Below are 20,161 nucleotides of genomic sequence, written 5' to 3' on the forward strand. Positions count from 1 at the left end.
CTAGTCATTAGTGGAGGAGTGAAAGCACAAAGATTGGTATTAAGCGTTAGAGCTGATTGTTTCTTCATTGCTCATTGATACACGTGGGTTTGTGTGTGTGTGTTCATTCATCAATATATATATGTATATATATAATAATGCACATGATTAAGTAACATTTATGGAGAACTTACTATTAGCCAGGCATTTCCTAATACATACATATGTATGGTGAGCTATTATTAAGCTTCTTCCTTGGGGCACCTATAGGTGGAGAGACATTGAAGTAGAAATGCCTTGTAGGTAAACGGAAAGATTCTAAACATTCCCAAAGGTGCTGTATTTTGTAGAGTAAAATGCTAGATCTTAGATCTTGTAAATCTTGTCACAATTGAGACCCCAGAAACCATGGTTTCTGGGACCAACTTAATGACTGATTCTACACCCTTTGGGTTTTGTGGTAACTAGCTCTGCTTGGTGCGTGAGAAACACAGAAAACAACGCAGCCGATGAGGAACAGGTGAGCACTGGAGATGGGGCCTCGCAATGTCAGTGCCAATGTCTGCTGAAATTCCCTTCGTGACCTCAGGGGTCTTTACATTTGGACTTTTGGTCGTTGAACTGAGGCAGGCATTTATGAGATTTTTAGGCTTTTAGATTATTTCCCCTGTGATTTGTCCTTTAAAATAACCTTTTAGAGTAGAAGCCTATGTTATTTTTCTCCCATCAAATGAAAATGATTATCTTTGTGAATTGTACTCTCAACTTGATTATCCATCCCCTTCCCACTTTCCGGATGTAACAGAACATCCTCTGATGTCACATAAGGGAATAAATATTTTACTAATGGCTCTTTGTACATGAGGGAACTGGATTGCCTGTCTGTTTATTTGTTTAGTTTTACATTCTGGAACAGTTTTCTTCTCTTAACAGAAAATAGTACATTTTCTTACTTTGAATAAGATATCAGGGTTATTTACCAAGTGAATTAGTTTTTCATATCCCAGAAGAAAGAAAATGCATTTAAAAATAAGGTTATTATAACTTTTCCTTGTATGTAAAATTGATGCAGTTTTGGGCAACACACATTTATAATGCATACTAACAAAAAAGGGAAAAACTGAGAATGTGACATATAAACTACACTCTAAGTATAGCAGTGCACGTGATCACATTGTTAACAGAAATTGTGTCGATATCAACAACTGCTCTGCTCACTGGTGGGCAACGCAGCCCAGATCCGGTAGAACTGTCTGTTTAGTTGATCAGTCTTGGCTATCAAAACTGCAACGAACAAAACCACCCATGACAGCTGACCACATTGAATATCCAGATAAGGACTTGGGGAAAATTGAGCTGACTACTTTGATCACACCGGAACAGTGAAGATTAATCGTGCATGGAAATGCATGTAATCAATTTCTCATTTACGCCTATAAATTAAAATATGAATCAATGAAGAAGTTGAAATGAACATAGTTTGTTTGCCCAGGGTCAAGATGATGGTGTACATGTAAATTTGTATCCAGCCTTTTTCACTTATCATTACAACAAAAATTCTTCTGTTATTATTGACTTTTGAAAAACATCGTTTGGTGCATTAAAAAAAAAAAAAAGAAAAACATCCTTTGGTCTAAATATTTACTCAATTACAAGGACAATAATGTTACATTTTTGTTGGAAGTTTAAATTGCTTTTTTTGTATTATAGATAATATTTTTATCAATATCATACATAAATCCTTTTCCATTTTTTATGATAGCTTTCTAAAAGTGGAATTGTAAAGTCACATACATTTATAAGATAGATATTCTCAACTTATCTTTCAAAATGGTTATATTGCAGAATCTGAAAATGCTCGTGTCACCTCACCTGAGAAACACTATTTTATTTCTGAATCTTTCTATGAAAGATGGTATAATAAGTTAGCACTATTATAGCATCATCAGAATATGCTCACGTGTGCATATGTGTGGCAGGAGTGTGTCTGTCTGTCTGTCTGTCTGTCTCTCTGTTATTTATTCTGGATCTGCAGTGGGAATCTGGTGTACCCAACTTTTATGTGTGACTGGCTTCTGATTTATTTTGTGTCTTTGTTTTCCTTCTTTACCACACAGCCTTCTTCATACTGCCCATATCATTAAAAATAACTGGCTTGTTCCAGGGATTGGAAACACTCTCTTTTCCATCTGAAAGTCAGGAAAGTGCACGACGATCACGTCCTAATGGCAATACGGATGAAACCATTACAGGCAGCGCATGACAGGTTCTCTGCTCTCTTGGCTGTGAGGACCTTGTATGTGCTGTTCCCTCTTCTGGGATCTTTTTTCCCCTTCTCCACTAAGTCTGGTGAGCTTTTTAAATATGTCTTCTAAGTTTATAGGACATTTCTTTAGGAAAACTTTTTCTAGTGGCTAAATCCCTATCCTGTGCTGGGCTTTACCTGTCAATCTAGACATTTTCCATTGTTAGTGTCAGAAACACAACCCACATGGGGAAAATACTGGCTCAAGTGACATGGAAGTTCCAGAATTATTGCTACTTTAAATGAAATGAATGGAGGCTTGGGCCATCCCTTGGGTGCCACTTTTCCTCTCTGCCAGCCTCCCTGGTTCTGCCCCTGCCTCCACCATCTGCCCTCTTGTTGCGGGGTTCCAACTGCATATTTTCTCTCAGTCTAGTGAGAAAAGAAGATTCCTAATCTCTGATAGCTCAAACTGAGGGTTAGGAATTGTGTCCTTACTAGTTCTGATTGGATTTCTTTGGGTCATAAACTCAACCCACTACTGATTCCTAAGTACAGAGGAGCAAAACAAACTGACTGGCTTAGCTTTTGGTGTTATTTCCTACCCTTGGACTTAGACTGTAAGTTTAATGGATAGGATGCCAGACAAAAATCAGGGGCTGTTACAGAAGTGCATACCTGGCAACCATGTGAATCATAACTCTTACAGTTCTGCATTCTTAAGGCAAGTTTCCCCCAGTAGACTATAAACCCCAGTTTATATTACAGGGACAATGTCTGTTTCATTCTTCCATGCCAAGCTACAAACCTTGCTCTTAGTAAACACTCAATAAGTATTCGTTGAATAAATGAATAGGACCAGCTGATTAATTTACAAATAATCTTTACAAATTATCAAAAATTTAAAAATTTGTAAAAAGACGTCCCTCCTGTTGCCATGTAAAAAGTTGGTAACTTCATGGTAACCTGACCTGTGTTGCAGTTTGTAATTGCAGCCTTCACTCCCTTAGTGGTGTTGGTACTCAGGAAGTTCATCCTCAGTGACTTTTATCTTCTTCTCAGCTCTAGTACTACACAACATCTAATCATGGTCAATTCATGCTAGATAGCTTCCTTCAGGATTCTACATGCTGAAATTACTGCTCAGAGCTGAGAGTGACTTGCCCAACATGCAACACCCATAGATAAAGCAAATGATAAGATCCCTGAGAGCCTATAGTGCAAGAATGGGAAATTGAACAATTCCGTGGCCAACAACAAGAAGGCTGACAACCTTTATAATACAAAAGGGAACATGGGATGTGACTAAGTGTGGTGTTAAACATTAAACTGACACCATCAAGAACAAAATGCACCAACGATAAGAAAAAAAAGGGGACAAAAATTTTGGCAATTTTTTTCTTCCCCTCTCCTCTAGTATTTGAAGTCTGATGTGATCCGATCAATTCCTTTATCTACCTGGTTGTCTTACTGGCCTTTTTGATGTTTTTCCTGCTGGCACTGAGGAGGTTGCTGTAGTGCTGGAAAGAACTTATTTTAATAAACCAGTTCCCTCCCAGCTAGAATGGCTGCCCTTTCTACATGTTAAGGTCATGTCCCAGGAATTTCCAAGCAGGAAACTTTTGTTTGTATGCTGACTGATCAATATGTCCGGCAAGAATATAAGAGAGCATGAACATCTCCATTCCAGGTATTCAGTGGAATACAATGGTGGACAAGTGCTCAAAAAACTGTGAGGAGGAGAGATTTCCCTTGTAAGGTGAAAGGAGGTCTATGCAGCCCAGAAAAGAGCAGGGAGGGATATACTGCTTAGGGGATTGGGAAGACAGGACTGCAGCTTTTGGGAGTTTTGGCTATATAAAATACTTCTATTCCCTGAAACAGCTAGATCTGAAGAGGGTCAACCAAGCTGAGACAGGGCTCTTCTCTGCTGCAAACAGAGAAGGCCTCCCTGCCTGTTGTCACTACCTAAGGTCTTGTTACTGCTTTGCCACAGCTGTGTATGTGTGTGTGCATGAATGTGTGTACATGTGGGTATATGTGTGTGCGCATGTATGTCTGTGTGTGTGCTGCTACTGATGACTGAGATTGAATTCTCCCCCTGTGATATCATCTTGGGTACAGATGAGTGCTCAGAGCTGCAGTGAAGTGGTTCGTTTTAATAAACTCTTTGTCATATTACTGCTTTTACTTCGAGGAGAAAAACACAAACAATTCAGTGATAATATTGATGTTTATGGCAGAAAACCTAAAAAATATAGGGAAGAAAAATGAAGGAAATAGAAATGACTTTTAATCTACCACTGAGAGATAATCACTATCTGTATTTTGATATAATTTCTCCCCTCCGCTCTTTCTTTTCCTTTTCCTTTTCTCTTTCCCTTCCCTAAGCAGAATGACACTGGACATACTGGCCTTTTTTTCTTTAAAGCTGGATTTTACACACACACACACACACACACACACACACACACCCATATATATTTGTGGGGAAAACTTTTTAAGTCATTAAATATTCTTCTATAATACTATTTTTGGTGATTATAAAATATTACACAATACATTCAACAAGTTATTGTTGAACATGATTATTATTTCAGATTTTTGCTGTTACAAATATCTCTCTGATAAGAAATGTATAAATCTGTTTGTGTATCCATTAATTAATTTCGAAGACATCCATCATTTCACAAACTTTAGAATTTACAGGCCTGTAATGTCTCATGATTTCTAGTGGTTTGTTGATCCCAGTTTGGGAATAAATATTACTGAATACATTACTGAAAGGGGGCATTGCTAGCTCAAAAGGGACCCACATGGTAAAGTTTTTTATGTTACTCCAGAGAACCTCTTTGCAACTTGCAAAGTTGCAGAATTGTGTGATTCTAGGATTCAGTGGTCAGGTTCTCTTTTTGGGTGGCTTGCTGCTGCACAAATCATTGTCCTCTAGATGGCGATGTTTCATCAGTTTAAAAGCCTGCTCCGCAGTGGAAGCGATCCATAAAGTTTCCCCAATTACCTGTGGATCTACTAAAACTTAGAAGAGAGACAGCAATGGGGATACAGTAGTCACATCACTTTTGTCTATAAGATATTATTTATTCAAGGCCAAGAATCAACAAGTCCTATGCTGGCGTTCGCTCTTTGTTACATTAATCTTTGGAAAGGGGTTAACTCTTTATAAGCATGCAGGGATGTTGCAGATCTTGAAGCTTGAAAAGATGAAAATAAACCCCAGTCCACAAAGTTCTTGTTTTAACCCTTACCCTTGCACACTTACTTGCAATTTCTCAGGTCAACCTGGCAGAGGGATACCCTCACTTTCCCTCCTTATCCCACGACTTTGGTGGATTTTCTATCCCTGAGTTCTTTCTGATTTGCGGGCATGAGAATATTCACTTTTCAGAGGACAGGTCTGGTAGTGCGTCCTTACAAACCTGTCACCCGCCTGTCTCCCTGTAGCCAGCCTCTCCTGCATAAACCCAACAGGACCTGAATCTGAACACAAAAGCTCTGGATGGGTGGCCACCCTTCTGGACAGCCCAAAGCCACTTTATAGCACAGAAGAAACATTTCTGAGAGACACAGGTAAGAACCTCATCACTCTTTTGGGCTGACTACTGTGAAAAAATTTTACGAAGTTTTTGTTCACCTGGCAAACTCCTGTGCATCTTTTAAGACTCAATTCAACTCATATGTCTCATCTTCTGCAGAGCATTTCTTGGTCCCTTTACATCCAGAGACAGTAGGTTTTTACTTTGTGCTGTCAAACACATTCATTCATTCATTTTTTTTCAAAATTACGTATTGAGTGCTATCTTTGCAGTATATCACAAGCAAGACAGACAGGGTTTCTGATTTTTCATAGTTCACTACTAAGTGAAATGCCATTTAATTATCAACGGTATTTTTTTTTTTTTTTTTGAGATGGAGTTTCACTGTTGTTACCCAGACTGGAGTGCAATGGCACGATCTCGGCTCACCGCAACCTCTGCCTCCTGGGTTCAAGCAATTCTCCTGCCTCAGCCTCCCGAGTAGCTGGGACTACAGGCGCACACCACCATGCCCAGCTAATTTTTGTATTTTTAGTAGAGATGGGGTTTCATCTTGTTGACCAGGATGGTCTTGATTTCTTGACCTCGTGATCCACCTGCCTCCGCCTCCCAAAGTGCTGGGATTATAGGCGTGAGCCACTGCGCCCGGCTTATCAACAGTATTTTTGAAGAGCATCATGAAGGACAAGTACAGGTGTTTTAAATCCTTGTGGAATTTAAATATCTACATAATTTAAAATAACCTAGCTTGGGAAGCCAAGAAAGACCAGGAGTTAATGAGGTGATGGCCGGAGGGCAAGAGAGTTGGGCAGGAAGGAAAGCCACACATAGGGCCCCAGGAGGGAGGAATTGAGCACATGTGAGTAACAGGGTGGGTCCAGGACAGCCTAATGGAGAGGGTCAGGAGATGAGGCTAGCGATAATCTCCCACAGCCTATAGGCTTTTCTATGGACTTTGCGTTCATCTAAGAGCATTTGGGAAACCATGCAGAGGTTTAAAATAAGAAAGTGATGGGATCCGATTTGAGTTAGAGAAGCTCCCTCTGGCAGATATGTGGAGAACAGTTAGTTCAGTGTACAGATGCTGAGAGACTAGTTGGGAAGCTATGCTGCCTTCCAGGCATAAGGTTTTAGTGCTGGTGGAGATGGATGGGATGGATTTGAGACATGTAGGCAGTGTAGGAGCCAGAAGTTAGTAACTAGTTATATGAAGAGTGAGGGAGAGGGAATAACCAAGGTTGGCACCTAAGTCTGTGGCCTCAGTAAGTAATGAGTTTATTAAGGCCATGGGCAACTGGAAGAGAAGCAGATATGGGTACAATCTCATGAGGTCAGTTTTGGACAAGTAGCATGGAAATGCCTGAGAAATATGCAAGTACCATCGTGAAATATATAGATTTGGGGTCTGGAAGAAAGGTAGGAGAGTTGTCCTCAAAGTATGATCCCTAGGGCAGCAGCGTCCCCTCAGAACGTATTAGTAATGCAAGTCTCTGATTCACTAGAATCAGAAATGGGAGCGGTCCAGCAATCTGACTGTTAACAAGTTCCCCAGATGATTCTGATTAATGCTAAAGGTTAAGAACTACTAGCGTGTATTCCAATATTTAGAAGCTGTGTAGAGAAGGATGAGTAATCAAAGAATCCCAGGCAATGAAGAGTTGTAGAAGGAAAGCTGAGGAGTATGGAGTCAAAGACACCAAACGAGAGAGAGGTCAACTGCGTGAGGGCTGCTTTGAGGTCAAATAAAATGAAGACTGACATGGGTCCACTGGCTTAACAGTAGTGGTCGTAGCTTCAGCAATTACAGGGGAACAGTGAGGTGAGCAGCCTGTTGAGTGTGTGATAAGGAAGGAAAGGAAGATGGAGAAACAGCAGTGATACATATCACTTTGATAAACCTGTCTTAGAACAGGTTTCCGTTCCTTGAAACTGAAAGCATCCTGACTACACAGGTAGGTATCATTGCTCTCCTGAGTACTTAAATGAGTGAACTAAGATTTACAGAGGTGAAGTCATGTGCCAGGTGAAAAACAGGAAATGAAAGATGGGTGGTAATTGACAGGAAACGCGAGGCTGAGCATTTTTATGAAGATTGTATGCTTTCTGAGCAAACATATAGAGAAATACACAAATCACAATTGCAAGGCTCATCTCAGACAACTTGGTGACCAAACTCGATCACAAAAATGGGAGGTTACAGGAGATGATGTCCTGTGCCTGGAGCATAGCCCTCCTCTGTGTACAGCTACACCAGCCCAAGCCTGCTCTCTACAGAGTGTTGGAGAACAGGGACAGGTGCATCCGATGACTCTTCTGACTGTAGGATCCACCCAGCACCTGGTAATGCTGGCGCGTATTCACCTGAACCCTTCACCTGAAACATATCTATCATCGCCCTCCCCCAGGAAGCATATGAGACTCAGGATGGTAACCCTACCTTTACTGCCAGGGTTAGATCCTAATCAGCTTAAAGTAATCATGGTAAATCATCTTTCTTGCCAATGATTGGCTCAGTGCCTGGGCCTTAGCCAATCAGGGCAATTCTCACTGGTACCGGGGTGGACAAGCAAACTAAGCTGAACCAATTCGAAGGAAGGATAAGGCTTTTAATTCTGTGATCTGGGTGGGAACCCTTCACTACACCAGAGGAGACAAAGGAAGCACGTTGTTGTTATTGCTATTCATGGCCTTCTTTCAACAGAGAGGGAAGCTTAGTCTGAAGGTAAACTGTGCAAGGAGAGTAAAACAAGAAAATTGCAGCGAAATGGTGCTAGAGCTGTGATGGAACTACAACCTACATTCTCACAATCCCTTAATTTCCTGCTATCGGCGATAAATGTGGATATTTTGGCCAATTTGATTCACATTTTCTGTTCCTTGAAGCTGAAGGCATTCTGACACAGGTAGGTGTCATTGTTCTCCTGAGTATGTAAATGAGCGAACTAAGACTTATAGAGGTGAAGTCACTTGCCAGTTATACATTGGAACCCAGAACTGCTGATTTCTAAGACCACAGTCTTACCTGTTAGCGTTATGCTTCCAGCTAAGGTTTTGTGCTGTCTGTCTCATTCCTTAGGAAGATTTATTTCTCAGAAAGCTGCTTGCATCTCCATACAAATAAACTTCTACTGGTCTGTATTTATCAGGGACACAGCAGAAAACAAATGGCATACTTGATAGGGTAATTAAAGGGGATTTAGTAAGGAATCTTCTACAGAAGTGTGGGCAGGGTTAAGGGAAATCAAAAAAGGCCAGTGAAACTCCCCAGGGTTAGCAGTAGACAAAGTTTGTTCCTACTCTTAAACCCAAAGGAGCAAAGCAAGAGTGAGGAGGTGGGGGCCATTCACAGAAACTGGGGAAAGCTATGCTCCTGAACCCCGGAGAGCGCCACTTTTCAGAGTCAAGGTTTTCAGAGGTGCATTGCTGCCAAGGCCCAACCTGTAAGGAAACAGTAAGGAAGCCTGGACCATATGTTTTCTGATTGATTTATTCTCACCCTTCAGTCTCCTGTTGGTCTCCTTTGAGAAGCCAGTGGGCAAAGGGCTTGGTTGATGCAGTCTAGAGAGAAGGAAACAGAGCAGGAGGAAGAGTGGAGGATAGGTATGGAAGATATCCAGGGCCGGGAACCTCCCATTTTCCACCAGTTTCCTTGCCTTGCCCAGTGTTGTAGGTTGGTTAACCTGGGAAGCAGTCTTTGAAAAACAGATTAGTTTGCAGGATACTTCATATGAAATGTCTTTGCAGTCAACCCTCATGAAAGGAAGCGAAGGAAGTAGGATTGGGCAGAGAGAGAGGATGAGATGGAACACGGTTCCATAAAAGCTCTCAGCCTATCTTGCTGGTAGCTCTAGGCCTGGGATGGTCCTTCAGGGTTCTCTGGAGTTAGCGTCTAGGAATTTTATAGGCCTTGGTTGATCAGTCATTGGATGTAGACTGAGTATTCAGGTATCATTGTCAACTCAGATTCTGTCAGCAGTCCTTAGCATGTTTCAATTTCCCTTTTTCAAGTCCACAGTTGACTAATCAATTGCACAGGTCTCTCTGAAGAGAGACTGGAGGAATCATTCCCAGCGTACTTGCCATGGTGTTGCTGGCTTCTCTCCTGGAAGCCTGATTTCTTTTTCCATCCATGGCTTCTGATTCTGAAACCTAGCTTAGGTCTAGAAACTGACTTTGCATTGAGATGGCAGCCTTCAGACTCCTGATTAGCCATCTTGGATTTCTTTCGATGGAACAGCTGAAGTGCTCTTATTGCTTGCCCATCTAGTTTGCTTCTAGCGCAGTTGTTTTCTATTAACCATCTCTATGGGTCATGCCTGCTTTTGCCGGCACTCTAATACTTTCATCTGCCCAGTCTCCTGGTTAAGTGCTGATGCATGGCCTCGATTGTTTCAAGGACCTAACATACCCGCTGATATTAGTGAGCTCATTTCTACATCTGCCTTGGCCTATGTAGCAGAGCCACCACAAAGTAGCAGAGTACTACTTCTTAGCGATGCTGTTGCCCCTCTCACTAGACACTCATTATTGCTTTAGTAAATGGCATGTCCTCCGGCCCACTGGTGAAATCATCTGGTGGTTTTTCTGGCCTTTTATATCTATTTTGACATATTCATTTCTTTCGTCTTTCAATCCCTTCCTTCGTTGTCTGGTAGCAATTCTTGTATTTCTCATTTAGTATGATTGAGCCTAGCTGTATGTTTTCCTCATTTCCCAGGGTCCTTGCTGGAGTGTTAAAGGCTGTATCATAAGAAACTCCGCCTATATCAAACTCTTATATTTAAATTTGTTTAACCTACCTTGGTCTAGGACACCCAGATTTCTACTTAGACCTTTCTAGCTACAATTGTCCCATGTAGTTACTGCAGGATAAAGCACCTCTCCTTTTAGCGTGTTCCCAACAGAGTTACATTCTGACTTAACCATATTTATTTGTCAAGTGACCAGGAGGGAAAGTGAGGGAAAATCCCGAGGGGGCACGTGTTCTTTTGCATGGGTGAGATCAGTGCATGATCCTCTAGGGAAAGAAGAGTGCTACCTACCCCTTGACTGAAAGGGTTGGACCAGTTGTGCAGGCGTAGAGAATTTATGGCAGTCTGGTGATTCAAGAGTTGAGTCCATTAACTTAGCTGTCCCCATACCATATGTCAGCCTCCTATTCTTTTCAAATCAAGGCCCTGACTGTGGCACAGCCCATCTTCTTTGGTTGAGAGTTTAATCTTCTGTAAAATCTGACTGTTCCTTGATGGGATTCACAGCTTTTCTTGTCCTCCTGCTGAGGAGATAAGAACCTCTTTATTTGCTAGCAAGGGAGTACTCACTCTTTTTATTTATAGCTTTTTATTGCCAGTGTATCCACCTCAACCTTTGGTAATTTCTTTTAGAGCATCAGCAGGTGGCAATAGCTACCCTATTTCACTGTCCTCATGGTTGCTGTTGCTCCATTTTTTCTCAAAATCCAGCCTATGGATTCCCTTCCACTGGAAAAGTGTCAACAAGCATCCTATTATCATGTGCTACGGGAAATGCATGCTGCCTCTAGTGTCAGAGATGGGGTAGATGGCTCATTGCCATCAGGTGGCAGGAAATCTGCATGAAAATTCTTACACTGATGTTTGTTTTCTCACTCCTAAGGACAATTGCTGCAGATTGGGTTCCCTGGGAAGCCAGCTTTAAGATGGAGAAAGGCATGAGAAAAGCTTATTGGAGAATGTTTTTCTTAATGCTCTTGGGATCAATTCTTGTGGATAGTAAGGAAGCAGGAGGGGAAGTTGCACCCTAATGCAGAGCCCTTAGAGATCTCTTTTTTTTTTTTTTTAATTTTTTGAGACGGAGTCTTGCTCCGTCACCAGGTGCCAGGCTGGAGTGCAGTGGCGTGATCTTGGCTCTCTGCAACCTCCGCCTCCCCGGTTCATGCGATTCTCCTGCCTCAGCCTCCCGAGTAGCTGGGAGGGACTACAGGCGCATGCCACCACGCCCAGCTAATTTTTTGTATATTTAGTAGAGACGGGGTTTCACCATGTTGGCCAGGATGGTCTCGATCTCTTGACCTCGTAATCCGCCTGCCTCAGCCTCCCAAAGTGCCGGGATTACAGGCATTAGCCACTGTGCTCGGCCCACCATTAGAGAGCTCTACTGGCGCCATAGGCTGCCCTGAAGCTGATATGCCTTGAGTTGTTGTGAGGAGATTGGGTCCTTACGGCTCTGTGTTTATCAGTCTTTGGGTATGGGATGCCTTGTAAGGTGGTCTGATGTTAGGTGAAACACTTTTTTTCTTTTCTTAAAAAAATTGTTTTTTTCTAATTCAAATCTCCAGAGAGGGGTGATAGCAGCACTCCCAGCAGCTCAGGAAGCAAGCCCTTCATTTGTGAAAGAGGATCTGGATGGCCCAGTAGAGCATCCTTCATATCCAAATACAATTACATTCTTAGGGTGAGCAAGTTTCAATTGGGATGAAAATGAGTGACCCGGGAATGTGAGCGACATGAGTGCAGTGGTTTTTGTCTGTTTTGTGCATTGCTTTTGTCCTAACACCTAGAACAGTGCCTGACAGACAGTATTTTCTCCAGAAATGTCTGTTGAACAAATGTTTGTCACTCTCAGGTTCATAGATGGTAACATGGTATCTAGTGTGTTCCCACCTCTTTGGCCAGAACGGTTTCTTCTGCACACACATGTTCCTATTGCCAGAGCTGTGATTCAAGGTCAGTCCTCTGAATATGGATGTTAGCGAATGAATATTTACCAACTGATGTTAAAATGGAAAACAATCTGATGTGTTTGCTGTTTTCTGAGACTTATGTGGACGATTGAGTTATAGTGTTATTCCTGACTCTCATAATTTTTTTCTTGAAAATTACTGGGTGGGATACAATTCGTTCGTATGCATTTGGCTAAGTTATTTTGTAGAGCTGATGATGCAGCCACAATGGAAAAAAGTCTAACTTTTGTCTTGGCCTTAAAATATCTGACCTCTTAAGAAATGTTTTGGGCAAGCCAAATACACTCATTTTATTTAAAGAGAAGACAAAATTGACATAGAATATTTTTCCTTGGTAGATATTGTCAAACTGACAAGAAAATGTAGTAAAAAGCGAAAATCCCTCAAAAAGCTACATTTTAAGAAATCCTTTTACATTTATTATACTTTAAGTTCTGGGATACATGTGCAGAGCATGCAGGTTTCTTACATAGGTGTACATGTGCCATGGTGGTTTGCTGCACCCATCAACCCGTCATCTAGGTTTTAATCCCTGCATACATTAGATATTTGTCCTAATGCTCTCCCTCCCCTTGCCCCCTACCCCCTGACAGGCCCCAGTGTGTGATGTTCCCCTCCCTGTGTCCATGTGTTCTCACTGTTCAACTCCCACTTGTGAGTGAGACCAGAATTACAGTCAATTTTTCCCCATTAAAAAATACCACCTATTTATAATCTTGTAAAAAATATCCTTTTACAAATATCTGTCATGTAGTGAAAATCACACTTATCTATTCTCCTATTTTTCTTGTTTATACTATGAATAGCTGCTATAGCTAGAAAATACATATGTACATGAATATACATTGTATAAAAGTAGCTTATAGACTGAGTTATTATGACAGTTTGCATGGACTTTTTAATTCTTTTGGAAAATCACCAGATAATTTCATATTACTCATCTTGTTCACTGACACACTCATCCTGTAGAGCTAAATGTTTTAATGGTTAGCAAAATATATAAATATCACAGTATAACTAGAGTATACCTGCCAATAATTTAATAAGTAATAGAGTGATATCTGATATTTATGAAGTGCTGCTTATGTGCCAGACATGGTGCTAAATATCTGTGTCATTATCCTACATGATGCTCACTGGCATCCCATCCTGATTCCAAAGCTCATATTCCCAGCCTCTACCTATGTTTCCTCCCAGTGGTGCATTTGCTTGTCTTGAGAGCTGTTCTTCACTGCTTCATGTATTAGTCTGTTTTCATGCTGCTGCTGTTATTTTTATTCCCAAGACTGGGAGGCAAAAGAGGTTTAATTGAGATTTGGGTGGCGACACGGCCAAACCATATCACCTCAGCTCACTGAATTCACTGACAGCCACCACTAATAAGGTAAGGAAAAGAGCCCTCCAAGTCCAATTCTGTGATTCTTTCACATCAGGTACGTTAATTCGGATCATTATATGATCATGGTCTACCAGGATTCAGCCAAAGAAGCAATAGGAAGCATTGAGGGTAGTTGCAGAATTTATAGTTGCCAAATAGCTCTGCCAGCTTATGCTTTTAAATCTCTGTGCATGGTGTTTCTTAAGCTCTAACATAGCCTACCATGTCCACTCCATTGCTGACCTGACAAAATCTTCTCTCTCCGCAAGTTTCAGTTCAAACATTCCTTCCTGTTTCAGTGACCCTTCTGAATTTCCAAGCTGAGCGATCACCCACCTAAGCTCTCAGTTCTCATTCTCTCCACCCTCCTCCACTCCTCCTCTATTGTGTGTGTGTATTTATTTTTGTGATAAAATTTATAGGAATTGATTGTAGACCTATTAGGTTATGATACTTAAGGGTGTTATCTGGGTCTTTTAATCATTGACTTCCTAGGACTTTGCATGGTATCTTGCAAAATTGTTAGTGAATGAGAAAATGCAAGAATAGACAGAAGTTTGGAGGAGACCAGGACTGAAAAGGACATGTAGGCAAAAATAGCCGTCTCAGCATAAAAATGTAGGGCATGCGTCTTAGTTATCAGGGCACACAGACTGGATATGCCATAAAAATGCTTTTCTCTCCATCCCAGGAAGGGCTCTTGCTCATGCTGGTAGCCTTTTGCTACTTGCTACTCTGGATTGGAACAGAAGCCTCTAGTAGTTCATATGTGCCATGTAACAGAATACCAGCTGGTTTCACTCTTTTGTCAGTTCCATTCCCAGTTGCTTTACTGAATTGATGTCACTGTGAGCCTATAAATGCCACCTTATTGTAGAATTTGCCATTTACTGCCAACCTTTAAAGAAAGAACAGAAAATTTCTTGCTTGCTTCCTAGCGCCCCTTTAAATACCTTTAGTACATTCTTCCTCTTTTAAATTCTATCAGGTCTTTAACAGCCATATGGACCTTCTCTTCCTTCTACTATTGAACGTGTGCCCACCAAGAGAAGGAGCAACTTATTCTAACCTTCCCAGTCCACAGTTATGTGTGGATTTAAAACTGCACAAATCCCTTTTCTAATCTCTCATGTGATTAGATTATTCCAGCTTTATAATTTTTTTTTTAAATAAGCATCAGTAATTGGGAGAAAGGGAAGAACAGGAAGATGGGGAGAATTTTTGAAAAGTGGAAGCATCTTAACAGGGTCACATTTTCCTACAATCAATATGGTGTCACAGTTGGATTTCTACCAGGAAATGAGGGGATAGGGAGTATGTGCTAATCAATAAGATAGAGAGAAAAGTGTGAAGCTCCTTTTCTTCCACTGAAGGATTTTTTTTCCACAGCAGCTCTCCTCTGTGTTCTCTGAAAGAAATGATGCTGGATCTGAGATTAAGTCTCCCTTTATCTTAACGTCTAGTAAGTGCACTGTGACACATAGTAGCTCAGTTCTGATATGCAGGCACAGAAGGGCAGTTTCTGAGCAATTCTTCTGTGATGTGCAGGACAATCCTTCAGGTGATTAATTAGACTCCATCTGGGTCAGGAAAGGAATGCTAGCCTGAGATTGCCTCAGTCAAGAGTCTTCCCCAAGTTTGATTCAACAACTCATTAGGGAACACTTTCGACCTCACACTCTCAGATTAGAAATTCTTGCTACTGAGTTTTCCCTTTCCCTGCATTATTTTACTGAGTTTTTTCTTTCCCTGCATTATTTTAAATGAACATGGAGTAGGATGACCTGTCATCTTAATACTATGTGGTGGGTTACCCTGATAACTGCTATATGGGAAATTTTAATAGAATTTGGGATTAAAAAGTTGTTCTTATTGATCATGATTCTTCAAGTGAGCTGAGAAGGGGTTTGTTCTTAAATCTTATATAGAATGCAGTGTCTGGGCAAATTGTCAAGCTATTCATATTGAGACTGAAGCGATGGAGTTAATGTTTTTTTGACCCTACTTTTGTTTTTTTATTTTGAGGTCACTCTGATCAACTTCCATGATGCTCACTGGATCAGAAATCTGCTTTCTACAGACACATTAAGAATTATCAGTCTGATCACCTGAAAGTTGAATTTGGGGCATAAAATATAGCCAAAGAAAGACAAGTGTAACACACTGCATACATACACAGAAATAGACTTATTTTAGTATTTTTCTACACATTTTAATGAATTATTTTTAAAGTTGGGATTTTGGACCAGATATGGTGGCTCACACCTGTAATCCCAGCATTCTGGGAGGACAAAGCAGAAGGATCACTTGAGGTCAGGAGTTTGAGACCAGCCTGGTCAACATGGTGCAACCCCATCTCTACTACAAAATAAAAAAATTACCCGGGTGCTGTGGCACACTCCTGTAGTCCCAGCTACTCAGGAGATTGAGGCAAGGGAATTGCTTGAGCCTGGGAGGTAGAAGTTGCAGTGAGCTGAGAACATGCCACTGCGGTCCAGCCTGGGTGACAGAGCAAGATCCTGTCTCCAAAAAAAAAAAAAAAAAAAAAGAGGCTGGGTGCAATGGCTCATGCCTGTAATCTCAGCACTTTGGGAGGCTGAGGCGGGTGGATCATGATTTCAAGAGATCGAGACCATCCTGGCCAACATAGTGATACCCCATCTCTATTAAAAACCAAATATAAGCTGGGCGTGGTGGCACATGCCTGTAGTCCCAGCTACTCGGGAGGCTGAGGCAGGAGAATTGCTTGAAGCCAGGAGGCAGAGGCTGCAGTGAGCCGAGATTGCACCACTGCACTCCAGTCTGGCACCTGGCAAAAGAGCGAGGCTCTGTCTCAAAAAAAAAAAAAGGGGGTTGGGATTTTATGAAGAGAGCATCAGCTCAATTGAGATTGAGATTGAGACCTTGGGGTGATCAATGTTTATTTTACTTAGTGGGCTTAAATACACTGACAGAACACATGATAAATAATAGACAGCTACAATTACAATATGATCCTTTCACATTAGCATGGGAGAAATCCTTCTCTAGAGGAAATGTCACCATCCTGTTGTGCCCTTCCTTGTCATGGTCATCTGTGCCTGTCCCCATTCTCTCCTGCTTTGCCTTCTGGTTTTAGGTAGCTGACAGTCACCAGGTCCCCTGTTTGGATCAGGGCAGGTGTCCCAATGCCAGAGCATGCTCAGTTTTCCTGGCTGTAGTTCAAGGTTTAAACTCTAAATTCAGTTGTTACCAACTGAGTGTCTGTATTGGGATATAAAGCTGGGAATTTCAAAGCATTTCCTTTCTGATTCTGTAAAATGCTTACTATAGCTACTGTGTACAAAATTTCCATGCTGCAGAGGTGGACAGGTTTTCTAAGTCTCCATTGTTTTTGGAGAAGGTGCGGTTGACTTTTCTCCAGAGTACATCTAGAGCACTTTCTCCCACTGCTGAAAACTTGACACTGTAGTTTATTTCTGTTTTCCTTTATCAGTTTCCCTAACTAATAACAGTAGTTAAAAATGACCCATTTATTTCTTCTTGGGCTTTGCTCTTTACTGGTTTATGTATCTTACGTTTCTGATTCACAATTCACGTGAAACAGATCTAAGAGGCACGTGTTAGGAAATAATCTAAAGGTGATTCTACAGACTGCTCCACACTGGCAACTAAAGCAGGTTCCAGGAGCCACTTAACCATTAGTTACTATGAAGTCATTGAAACCTCAGTGAAAAATGTAGTTTATTCTCTGATGATCTGATTATAGGTAGCTGGCAGAAATGAGTATAATGAAAATACAAGAAAACACAGGCATGCACAGTTTGTTGAGTGCTTATGTGTATCAGATACTGTTCTGCTTTACATATTTAAAAATATCTGCTTATTTCCATTGAAATAATGGAATATTTATTATAGTCCCTGCTTATACTTTCAAAGTATTTTTCTATGTGAAGTAGTTGATATTATTACCATTATCTTATAAGCAAAAATACAGGCACAGAGAAGTCAAGGAATTTGTCTAAGGCTACATAATTACTAAAAGGTAAAGCCAGAATTGGATCATAGGCAGTCAAGTTCAAGATAATGTCTTAATGACCATGCTTTTCAGCTATCCCATTTAATTTGGGAAACCCAATTCTGGAGGCATCAATATCCTTCCCAACATAAGCAATTGAGATAAAAACTTACACATTTGATACCTGATGGCATTTTGCTTTCTAACCAGTCCATGAGCATTATGCTTTGCACTGCTCATTTTTGGGCTCTTTCTCCTCTTTCAAGTCCTTAGAAAGGATTTAATGTATTTAGAAGAGATAATACAAAGAAATGAAAAAACATTCCATGCTCATGAATAAGAAATCTTATTATTAAAATGACCTTAATACATGAAGTAACTTACAGATTCAGTGCTATTCCCATTAAACTACCATTAACATTTTTCACAGAACTGGAAAAACTATTTTAAAATTCACATGGTATCAAAAAACATCCCAAATAACCCAATGCAATCCTAAGCATCATACTATCCAATTTCAAACTATACTACAGGGCTACAGTAACCAAAACAGCATGGTACTGGTACAAAAACAGACACATTGAGCAATGGAACAGAATAGAAAACCCACAAATAAGGCCACACACCTACAACCATGTGATCTTTAACAAACCAACAACCCTGACAAAAGCAAGTAATGGGGAAAAGATTCCCTATTCAATAAATGGTGCTGGGAAAACTGACTAGCCATATACAAAAAGTTGAAATGAAACCCCTTCCTTATATCATATACAAAATCTAAGATGTGTTAAGAACTTAAATGTAAATCAAAACTACAATGGGATACCATTTCACAACCGTCAATGGCTGTTATTAAAAAACAAACAAACAAAAAACAAATGCTGGTGAGGTTGTGAAGAAAAATACTTTTACACTGTTTTTGGGAGTATAAATTAGTTCAACCATTGTGGAAGACAGAGAGGCAACTTCTCAAAGACCTAAAGATAGAAATACCATTCGACCCAGAAATGCCATTACTGGTTATACAGCCAAAGGAATAGAAATCATCCTGTTATAAAGACATTTGCATGCGTATGTTCATTGCAGCATGATTCCAAACAGTTAAGACACGGAATCAACCTAAATGCCCATCAGTGATAGACTGGATAAAGAAAATGTGGCACATATATACCATGGAATACTCTGCAGCCATAAAAATGAGGTCATGTCATTTGCAGGAACATGGATGGAGCTGGAGGCCATTGTATTAGTCAATTTTCATGCTGCTATAAAGAACTGCCCAAGGCTGAGTAATTTATAAAGGAAGAGGTTTAATTGACTCACTGTTCATGTAGGGAGGAAACTTAAAATCATAGCAGAAGGGGAAGCACACATGTCCTCCTTCACATCGCAGCAGGAAGGAGAATAAGAGATAAGAGCCAAGCAAAAAGGGGAAGCCCCTTATAAAACCATCAGATAGTTCTTTTGTGAGAACTTACTATCATGAGAATAGCATTGGGGAAATCACCCCCATGATTTATTACCTCCCACCAAGTCCCTCCTATGGCACATGGGGATTATTGGAACTACAAGATGAGACTTGGGTGAGGACACAGCCAAACCATATCGGCCATTATCCTTTGCAATCTAACATAGGAACAGAAATCCAAATACTGCATATTTTCACTTATAAGTGGAAGCTAAATGATGAGAATACATGGACACAAAGACGGGACCAACACACACTGGGGCCTATCAGAGGATGGAGGGTAAGAGGAGGGAGAGGATTAGAAAAGATAACTAATGGATACTGTGCTTCATATCTGGGCAATAGAATAATCTGTACAATAAACACCTATGACTTACATTTACCTATGCTGACAAACTGCACATCCTGCATATGTACCTCTGAATATAAAAGTTAAAAGATTTTGATGAAAACTCAACGTTCTTGTCCTAATCTGATACCACTGGGTCCCTAGATAGGACAGAAACAAAGACAAAAGACTAGGGATCATGAGGAAAGGGGTAAAGATAATCTCTACTTCATAGAGTTCTCTAGGACCAGCTCCTGTGTGACGCATTCATTGATTTGTAATTAAAATGAAAGAGGAATTACTAGAATGTGCATCTTCCTTGGGTAGCTAATAATCATTTCAACATGTCACAGGGTGAGCTCTATTTTTTGGAAGATGCAACGATATTTTAGATGGTATCTCTGCCCTTTCTCACTGCCCTGATCTCATGAAATAGATTTAAATTCAGCATGGGAGGAGTCTCATCTTTATCATCATTTTATCTCCTTCCC

This window comes from Callithrix jacchus, chromosome 8 (genome assembly GCF_049354715.1).
Source record: "Callithrix jacchus isolate 240 chromosome 8, calJac240_pri, whole genome shotgun sequence".
NCBI classification, from domain to species: domain Eukaryota; kingdom Metazoa; phylum Chordata; class Mammalia; order Primates; family Cebidae; genus Callithrix; species Callithrix jacchus.